The sequence below is a fragment of the Zonotrichia albicollis genome, chromosome 1 (assembly GCF_047830755.1).
Source record: "Zonotrichia albicollis isolate bZonAlb1 chromosome 1, bZonAlb1.hap1, whole genome shotgun sequence".
NCBI lineage: Eukaryota > Metazoa > Chordata > Aves > Passeriformes > Passerellidae > Zonotrichia > Zonotrichia albicollis.
This window is the reverse complement of record NC_133819.1, coordinates 29,007,104-29,014,981: the sequence shown is the minus strand read 5'-3', so window position 1 is coordinate 29,014,981 and position 7,878 is coordinate 29,007,104. Positions and strand designations below refer to the sequence as shown.

The window sequence follows — 7,878 nt, the reverse complement described above, 5'->3', positions numbered from 1 at the left end:
GAAAGCAAAGATATTTCACTGCTATTGACATCATTGGGGGGGTTGAGGAGGGAAAGAAAAGGATTCAGCATGCAGGCAAGGTTCCACTGACAGAGCACAAAGGAAGGTTTCAATCCCCCCAGCTCTGTTTCTGTAGCTGCTCATGAGGTTTTGACACTTCAACAAGATTAACACTATGGAGCCTTGCTGAGTATATACATACAAGCAGCTCCTGGACTAAGCTTATTGAAGGCAGAAAGATGAAATAAACTCTTTGCCCTAATTTTTCTTACGGCTTTGGAGTCAGAGTAACTGCAGTTAAGGAATGGCTTCAAAAACTATATTATTTACCTTCCTCTTTTAAAGCCAGAAAAAGGGTATTGAAGTTTTTTAGCTAGGAAGCTGAGAAAGTGCCTGGAAAATCTTCAGCGGGTGATCCAGGCTTTAAACAAGTGCACTGCCAGTGCTTCAGGAGTGCAGGCAAACAAACATCATAAGTATTTTGGACACGTAGTTAATAGAATGTTGGAGCTGGAGAAATCTAGTTACCACAGTCAGAGAAGGGCAGAGAGACTGATGAAAACAAAGTGCATGATGACAGTGGAAAACAGGCATGAAGAGAAAAAGCTGACAGAAAACATTTGTAAGTTGTGCTGACGTTGAGGAAAATAGGATGGGAAAGCAGCATAAACCAGGCCTGTTTTATTCCGTGTCATTTTAATAAGCTGTAAGGTCCTAGCTCTTTTGAATAAAAGGGCTGAAAATGAAGTTTGTTGTATGATAGTTTTCAGAACTAAATTATGCTACAACTGGCTTGAACAATGCTGTTACCTCTTTTGTCTCTGTAGATTATCAGTATATTTTGATGTGAAAAGAATGATTCCATAGTGTGTTTGAATACCTCTGTGCTTCACTTGGTAATGAAAAAGCAGGGAGATCTAGTGCTAGCACCCAGTCCAGTCTTAGAAAAGCAAAGACTTTGTGTCATGTTCTCTGTGGGTAAGTCATTAAAAAGTCCTCAAAGCAACTTAGGTTGCCTACACCCATCACACCTGGTTTGACCCAGATGTCTTTATCTAGGCTGAGGTACCACTGAATTGAGTCTTTCAATTGCAATTTCTAACACACATGCATTTCCATATATACATCACAAATAAAGCAAACAAAAATCACTAGTCATTAACAGCTGCAGATTTTTTTGTGCTCAAAATAGAAGGCATTTAAGTTCATACTCTCTGAGTTTGAAGCCTTATTCATGTGGGTAATTTTTGGTCTTCATGTGAAATTCTTTGAGATTATTCAGATTCTCTAATGTAGAGTTTTAGCTGCTTTGGTATGCAGCTAGACCTCAGTATTTCAGATCTTAGCTGAGAAAAACTTTAGTATGTCTAGGTTTTATACACTGTTTCTTGCTGTGATTTTTGAGTGATGTATAAAATATTATGACTTACATCAAGTCTTGTGAGCCTTTGTTTTCCATTCATTTCCTCTATATTTCAGCTTTCTACACTTTTAATAGATATCTTCTATTGTTAACACAATTAAACTGCTTTGAATAGAATATTTGTTCAACAGAACATACAGAAGGTATTGGCTTTGCCAAAAAAGCTGGTGAATATTCTTGAAGAATGTCAGAATTTTGTGAATTCCTAATAACTATTAATTTCATCTTTATATTCCAGTATATGACCAAAAATAACTAGCTAATACCTTCTTTCAGACTCTTGGTGATTCAGTTCCCCTAATGAAAAGATTCATTTGGTATTACTCATTTGTTTTCTTACTTGAAGATTCCAGCATAAAATAATATAGTAGAAGTTCAGCTGGACAGAGTGCTTCATTTAATAAGCATATCTGGGCTAAAAATAGTTAGCAAAACTGATTACGAAAGATTATAATTTTAAAATAAACAGGTGTGAAAACCTCACCCTATCCTTGAAGCCTGGGAAAGAAAATTTTAAAAAAAAGCTAAAAAGGCAGCAAGCTGTTGTAATGGTGTTAAGGTAGCAAACCCACAATTATGTTAGGCAGATTAGAGAGCAGCTATTTCTTTTCCCATGCTAGTATGCTCAGCCTACTGGTTCAGTAGTCCAGGGGTGTGGATAGGCTGGAGAAAAGAGGTGCAAGGGGAAAGCAGGGACAAATACCTCCTTTTGAGAGTTTACCAGTTCACAATTTTTCTTTTCTTAAAAAAAGGGGGTTGATAATTTTAATTATATTAAGTATATTAATTAATTAATGTATAAGTATATTATTATATTAGAATAATTTTTTTTCAGTTCAGATCTCTCAGAGGCTGCAACAGAACCCAACTATTACTCAAACTTCAAAAGTGCATTCTAGTTTTGTTATAAGAAATCCCCCTCACATTTATGAATTTGCAGTTTCCTTTAAATATATTTATGAGTTTATTACTGTAACATAAGCTTGTAAGACATGGACTTTTTTTAATGAATCTGGTAGCATTCCTGTGGGGAAAATGGATTTGCCTCAAAGTTTTTATCAGGAAAAAGGTAGCAGTAGTTCAGCAAGCCTAGAAAGAGTTTCTGGAAGAGGAGACTAATGGGATTTAGCCTGTACTGAACATCCTGGAGAGACCTATGGCAGATAGGAAGAGAGACACTATCACAAGAATAGTTGGTATTTCTAGGAAAGATGATAGAAATTTCTGTTAAATTGAAAATGAAAAATGTTACAACACCTTTTTCTAGTTGGTCTTGAGATTAAAGATTTTTATATTTCCAGTTCCATTAACTGTGCATTCCTGGGCAATTCTACTACCATATCATGATACCATAGAGACGCAAGTCTTTCATGGACAATGCCCATAGACATGCCATTTGTGCCTTGAATAAGTCAACAGTAGTCTTAGGTCATAGAAATTGTGGTTTACATCTTTCCTGCGTAGCTTCAAGATTAAACTTATAGATCTACATGAGCAAAAATCAGAAATCTTGCAAGAAAGTAAAGAATTATATCTGAGTAATACTAATGTCTTCCATCTCTGCCATATGCAAATTTTCCAGCCTAAACTTGGTTCTTCTATGAGATTGGATAAGACCACAGCCCACTGTGGTTTGGTTACAGGCTGAGACATTGCATCCAGAGATACACAAAGAAATGTGATAATGCAAAAAATTCAAGTGGCTCTGACATATAACCACTCTTTCAGCAGGTAAGAAATCTCATAGACACAGCCTTCCCCACTACAGCTTTGTAAAGCACAAACAGTAAGAGCAACTGCTGTGGGATATAAATTAGGAAAGCCTCAGGGAAAAAAAAATTGCCTTCACAATGTCTGAGGGTTTTGATACTCTGTAGCAGACCAGCCAAATAATAGTCTTATAAGCTACTTGATTAGAAAGAGTTTTGGTTTAAATGCTCTCTCATTTACAATTAGAGGTGTTAATTCAATGGCTAAAGGTCAGGAATTACTCACTGCTAGCGCTGTGTCTCAGAAGCATATCCAGGAAATGGTCATCAGCTCAAATCAGAGGTGTTAATATGCAATTAAAGGTCACAGTGCCTTTTGCTGAATGAAATTAGCTGTTCTCTAGATTAACTTTTTCTGAAGGGATGGCTGCTTAGTTGAGGAAAGTATGCCTTCACAGGAACATTCCAGTTAAGCATCTGCTTTTCAGAGGACCCAAAGACTTTGAGATAGTTTTTATACTGCTAGGGATAGTTTCAACATTTCTTCCATTGTCTGGGTAAAGATGAATTTAAAAAAGAAAAAGTGAATAAATTTAATGTAGTGAATTTTTTGTGTGTGGTTAAAAGAAGATAAAATTTATAAAAATCAAAGTTAAATGCAAACAAAGGTAAGCATACTAACCTGAAGCTGTAGCTTGTAGGTCTAGTGCCTAGAGTATTTCACATTGATGCTCTGTAAATTACTTTTTTTGTAGCTCAATGCCCCTTGTTTACCCTGTCAGTACCACAGACATTGAAAATACACAGAATTACCTCATCAGTTGTTTCTTCTGCCTGGGCAGAAATATATGCATGTGGAGTCTTAAGCTGATTATGTCCTTTTAGACAGCTTGTTCAGGTTGTCTTCCTCTTTTTCTGCCTTAAAATCATTCTACAGCAAGTCTTAGACTTCTCCTAGTAAGGTGCTGTCTGCAGAGACAAGGCACTTTTCTACTCTGTTGACAAAAACATTGAGTAATCCCAAAATTCTTGTCACTATTGAATGTTGTCTGTAAAAATATGGAGCAGAATGAGAGTTCAGGACATATCTGTAAGAAATTTGATTCAACGAAGATTTTCAGATTAAAAATGAATCTGATAACTACCAAAATTAGTTTCCCAATGAGTTATTATAAATTAAATTCATCCAGACTGCATGATATATTCCTAAACACTTAAATACATATTCAAAACAGTGATTTTAACCAATTCAAATACACAATGAGCAAAGGAGAGGAAAGTTCCCAGGAATCTCGATGATTAAGCACAACTTATTAAGTAGATCACTAATTCAGCTGTAGTAATTTATGTGTATAGGCTATGAGCCTGTCATCTCCTGCTGTAAATGAGTAGTTTTATAGGCAGTGTAGCACATGTAGGCAGTCAGAAATTGTGTTTCTGAACCTTCAGTGCTACTACGAATTTTTTTTTAATACTTTATGTTCAGCCCTGTTGAATTTTTCTCTTCTCTCCTAGTTAACAAGCATGGTTGAAAAACATTTGCAAGTTCACTCATTTTAAAGGGTACTTGCATGACAGAAATGTTTGTGTTGGTGTTGCAGCTGCTCACAAACCACATGTCTGACTTACAGGCATATAGTGAAAACTAATTTTTCTTCTCAAGTGTGCTAGTGTCACAATCTCTGCATGAACAGGCGTGCTGTCATCAGAAGTGTTACTCTGATATCAAAAACAGTCTTCAGGAATTACATTTGATTACATTTTCTCTCCTCAAAATGCTTGCCCTTCCATATAGTAGTTTTGCACCTAAAAATGTCCCAAATTATGAAGTTGTTCCATACATAAGAAGTCACACAAAGGTGCTTACAGTTGTTGACTTTTCTTAAACTTTCCAGTATCTCAGGGTAGCTACCTCCAGCAGAACAGCATTAGACTCTTCTGGCCATCTGCTCCATTCCACCAGCATCCTTCAGCACTCACTAGATGGCTGTGTATCCTTAGGAATGCTGCCTTGTAAAGTTTCTAGGAATAGTAGTAATCCACTCACCATTTGGGGGTTTTCAGGAGTAGTGTGCATTCCAGTATATGGCTTGCTTACTTTTCCATCTAGGTCATCCTTCTTTAACTTTGGCTAAAGTGACCATTGAGTTAAACTAGATTCTTCAGCTGTAAAAACCTGTTGATCTCTCTGTTCTGAGTTTTAAAATGCTTCCTCAACCAACCTCAAATATCCTCCCTCAAACAGAATTGAATATACTGGCTTCTCAGCAGGAGTATTCTCTTTGCATATTCATTGTTTGGAAAAGAAAAATAGCTAATTATAGCTCTTTATCCTCTAATATCTCTACTGTGGTGGTTTTATCAGCCTAGGGAGGAATACAAAATGAGGCAGTCTTCAAACAAACATATAAGCTCTTGAAAGCAAACTGATAACATGAGTTTACAAGCTGCATTCTGAGAGAGTCCTTAGTTAAACACCTCTGTCTGGATTGTGCTCTCGTTGAGCTAGTGCAACCTAATACAATTTGTAACCCTGCTTGTTAACTGAGCAGCTGAAGTAGCTGAAGCCTTGTCATACTCCAGAAGCCCAAAGACAAATGCATTTCATTATTGGCCATACCAGCCTCTTTAAAACAGCCACAAGATACTCCAAAATAGAAAATTGCTTCAGATAACTAACAATAGAAGCATGACACTTCAGTTTCCCTAAATTTTTATATAGTCTTTTCCTGGTTGTATATATGAACCTCTTTTCTTTCTTTTTTTTCTGTCATAAGTTCTTCCCTGACATATTGAAGCAATGCATTCCACTTCCAAATTTAGGTGAGGGGAATGAGTAATTCTCCTATTTGTTCTTTTAAGCACGTATTTCTCTTTTATACAACAGTAAAATACAGCCTTCAATCTTTGTACATTTTTATGTGTCTTCTATACTTTTTTGCCTTGTCTTTCTACAGTGAAGTCCAAATATACTTAGCACTCTTCTGATGTGAAAATATTTTCCTACTTTTATCAAATAATTTTAGTCTAGATGGAATATGGTTTTTTGATAATTAGCTGAAAGTTAGCCATATAAATGTGTTAAACAGGTGGACTGAATATTCTATCTTTGACTAACATCATATTAATCTCTGTTTTATTTACTATTCTTCATGTTACATCTTAATATCTAGCCTTAATATCTAGCTTGTACCATTCTCAGTAGATTACTGAGTTTTGAGTCTAAATAGCTACATCACTCACAGTTGTAGAGTTGTTTAAGATACTTAGCTCTGGTCCTGCATGCTTGACTTCAAAGAGGACTGGTCAGTCACCCACCCTATTGGGTTCAACAAGGGAAAAGTCCAGATTCTGAGCCTGGCATTGGGCAACCCTGGATGTACAGACAGATTGGGGAATGAGAACCTGGAGAGCAGTGCCACAGAAAGGGACCTGGGGGTCGTGGTTGATGTCAGGTTGAACACGAGCCAGCAGTGCCCTGGCAGCCAGGAGCCAGCAACCCTGTCCTGGGGGCATCAGGCACAGCATGGCCAGCTGGGCAAGGGAGGGGATTGTCCTGCTCTGCTCTGAGCTGGGACAGCCTCACCTCGAGTGCTGGGGGCAGTTTTGGGTGCCACAGTATAAAAAAAGACCTTGAACTGTTAGAGAGTGCCCAAAAGAGGGCAACAAAGATGGTGAAGGGCCTTGAGGGGAAGCCATGTGAGGAGCAGCTGAGGGCACTTGGTGTGTTCAGCCTGGAGCAGACAGGGGAGACCTCACTGCACCACACCTTCCTGTGAGGAGGGGAAGAAAAGGGACAGACACAAGGGAATAGCCTGACATTGTGTCAGGAGAGTTTTAGGCTGGGTATTAGGAACAGGCTCCTCAGAGAGGAGAGGCTGATTGGGCACTGTCACAGGCTCCCCAGAGAAGGGGTCACAGCACCAAGCCTGACAGGGTTGAAGAAGCTTTTGGACAACACTCTCAGGCTCATGGTGTGACTATTGGGAATGGTTCTGTTGCCAGGCCAGGAGCTGGGCTCAGTGATCCTGGAAGGTCCCTTCCAACTCCTCTGAGTCTGTGAATATAATGCCCCAAGACTTATTTACTATCATTCTCTCTGATTACCTAGTTAGGCTAAGGGTCTCTACAGCTCCTTGATTTTATTTGGATTTTTTAATTGGCTACTTGTTTTTCTGTTGGCTTATAGTATAACTGTATAGTGATTAGATGAATTTCCTAAAGCTCATCTGTTTCTGCATTCTGAAACTTCGAATTAATTAGAAGGGCAAAAAACCCCTGTGTCCTTGAGACAAATAGGACACCTTAGCTCTTCTAATTATATCATTATAGAAAATTAATATATGATGACTCAGTGTTATTTTACACAGCCAAAACTTCTGTCTCTGATTGCAGCAGTGGGTAGGATTACTTTTGAGATGAGCCACTTTCACCAGTTCATTTATATTCTACTTCCCCAACTTCCATATTGTCAGAAATACCACTTTTATCCCTGCCACTAGTAGGCTAAAAGAGGATACAAGCTCTTCCAAATGCATTGTAAGGGAGAATTGATAATCTCAATGTCTTTTCATATGAACATGACTAAAACAAGCACTGAGAATGGAAGCCTTAAAAGGACAAAAACTATTTAAATCCACATGTTAGGTTCGAGTTTACTAAAATAAACAAATAAACTTCTACATAGCAAAGAAAACATCTCCCAAGATACCCAAAATCATAGAAGATCATCAGAAAACAATAAAG

At 37.8% G+C, this 7,878-nt stretch overlaps 1 protein-coding gene across 1 annotated transcript in view; it reads left to right on the top strand.

Annotated features, from left to right (window-relative positions):
- Positions 1 to 603: 603 nt before the first annotated feature.
- Positions 604 to 7,878, top strand: part of DGKB (diacylglycerol kinase beta) — a 389,837-nt gene continuing 382,562 nt past the window's right edge. Inside the window, exon 1 of the mRNA XM_074536770.1 lies at positions 604 to 622. The gene's annotated coding sequence lies outside the window, so the exon portion shown is untranslated. The remainder of the gene's footprint in view (positions 623 to 7,878) is intronic.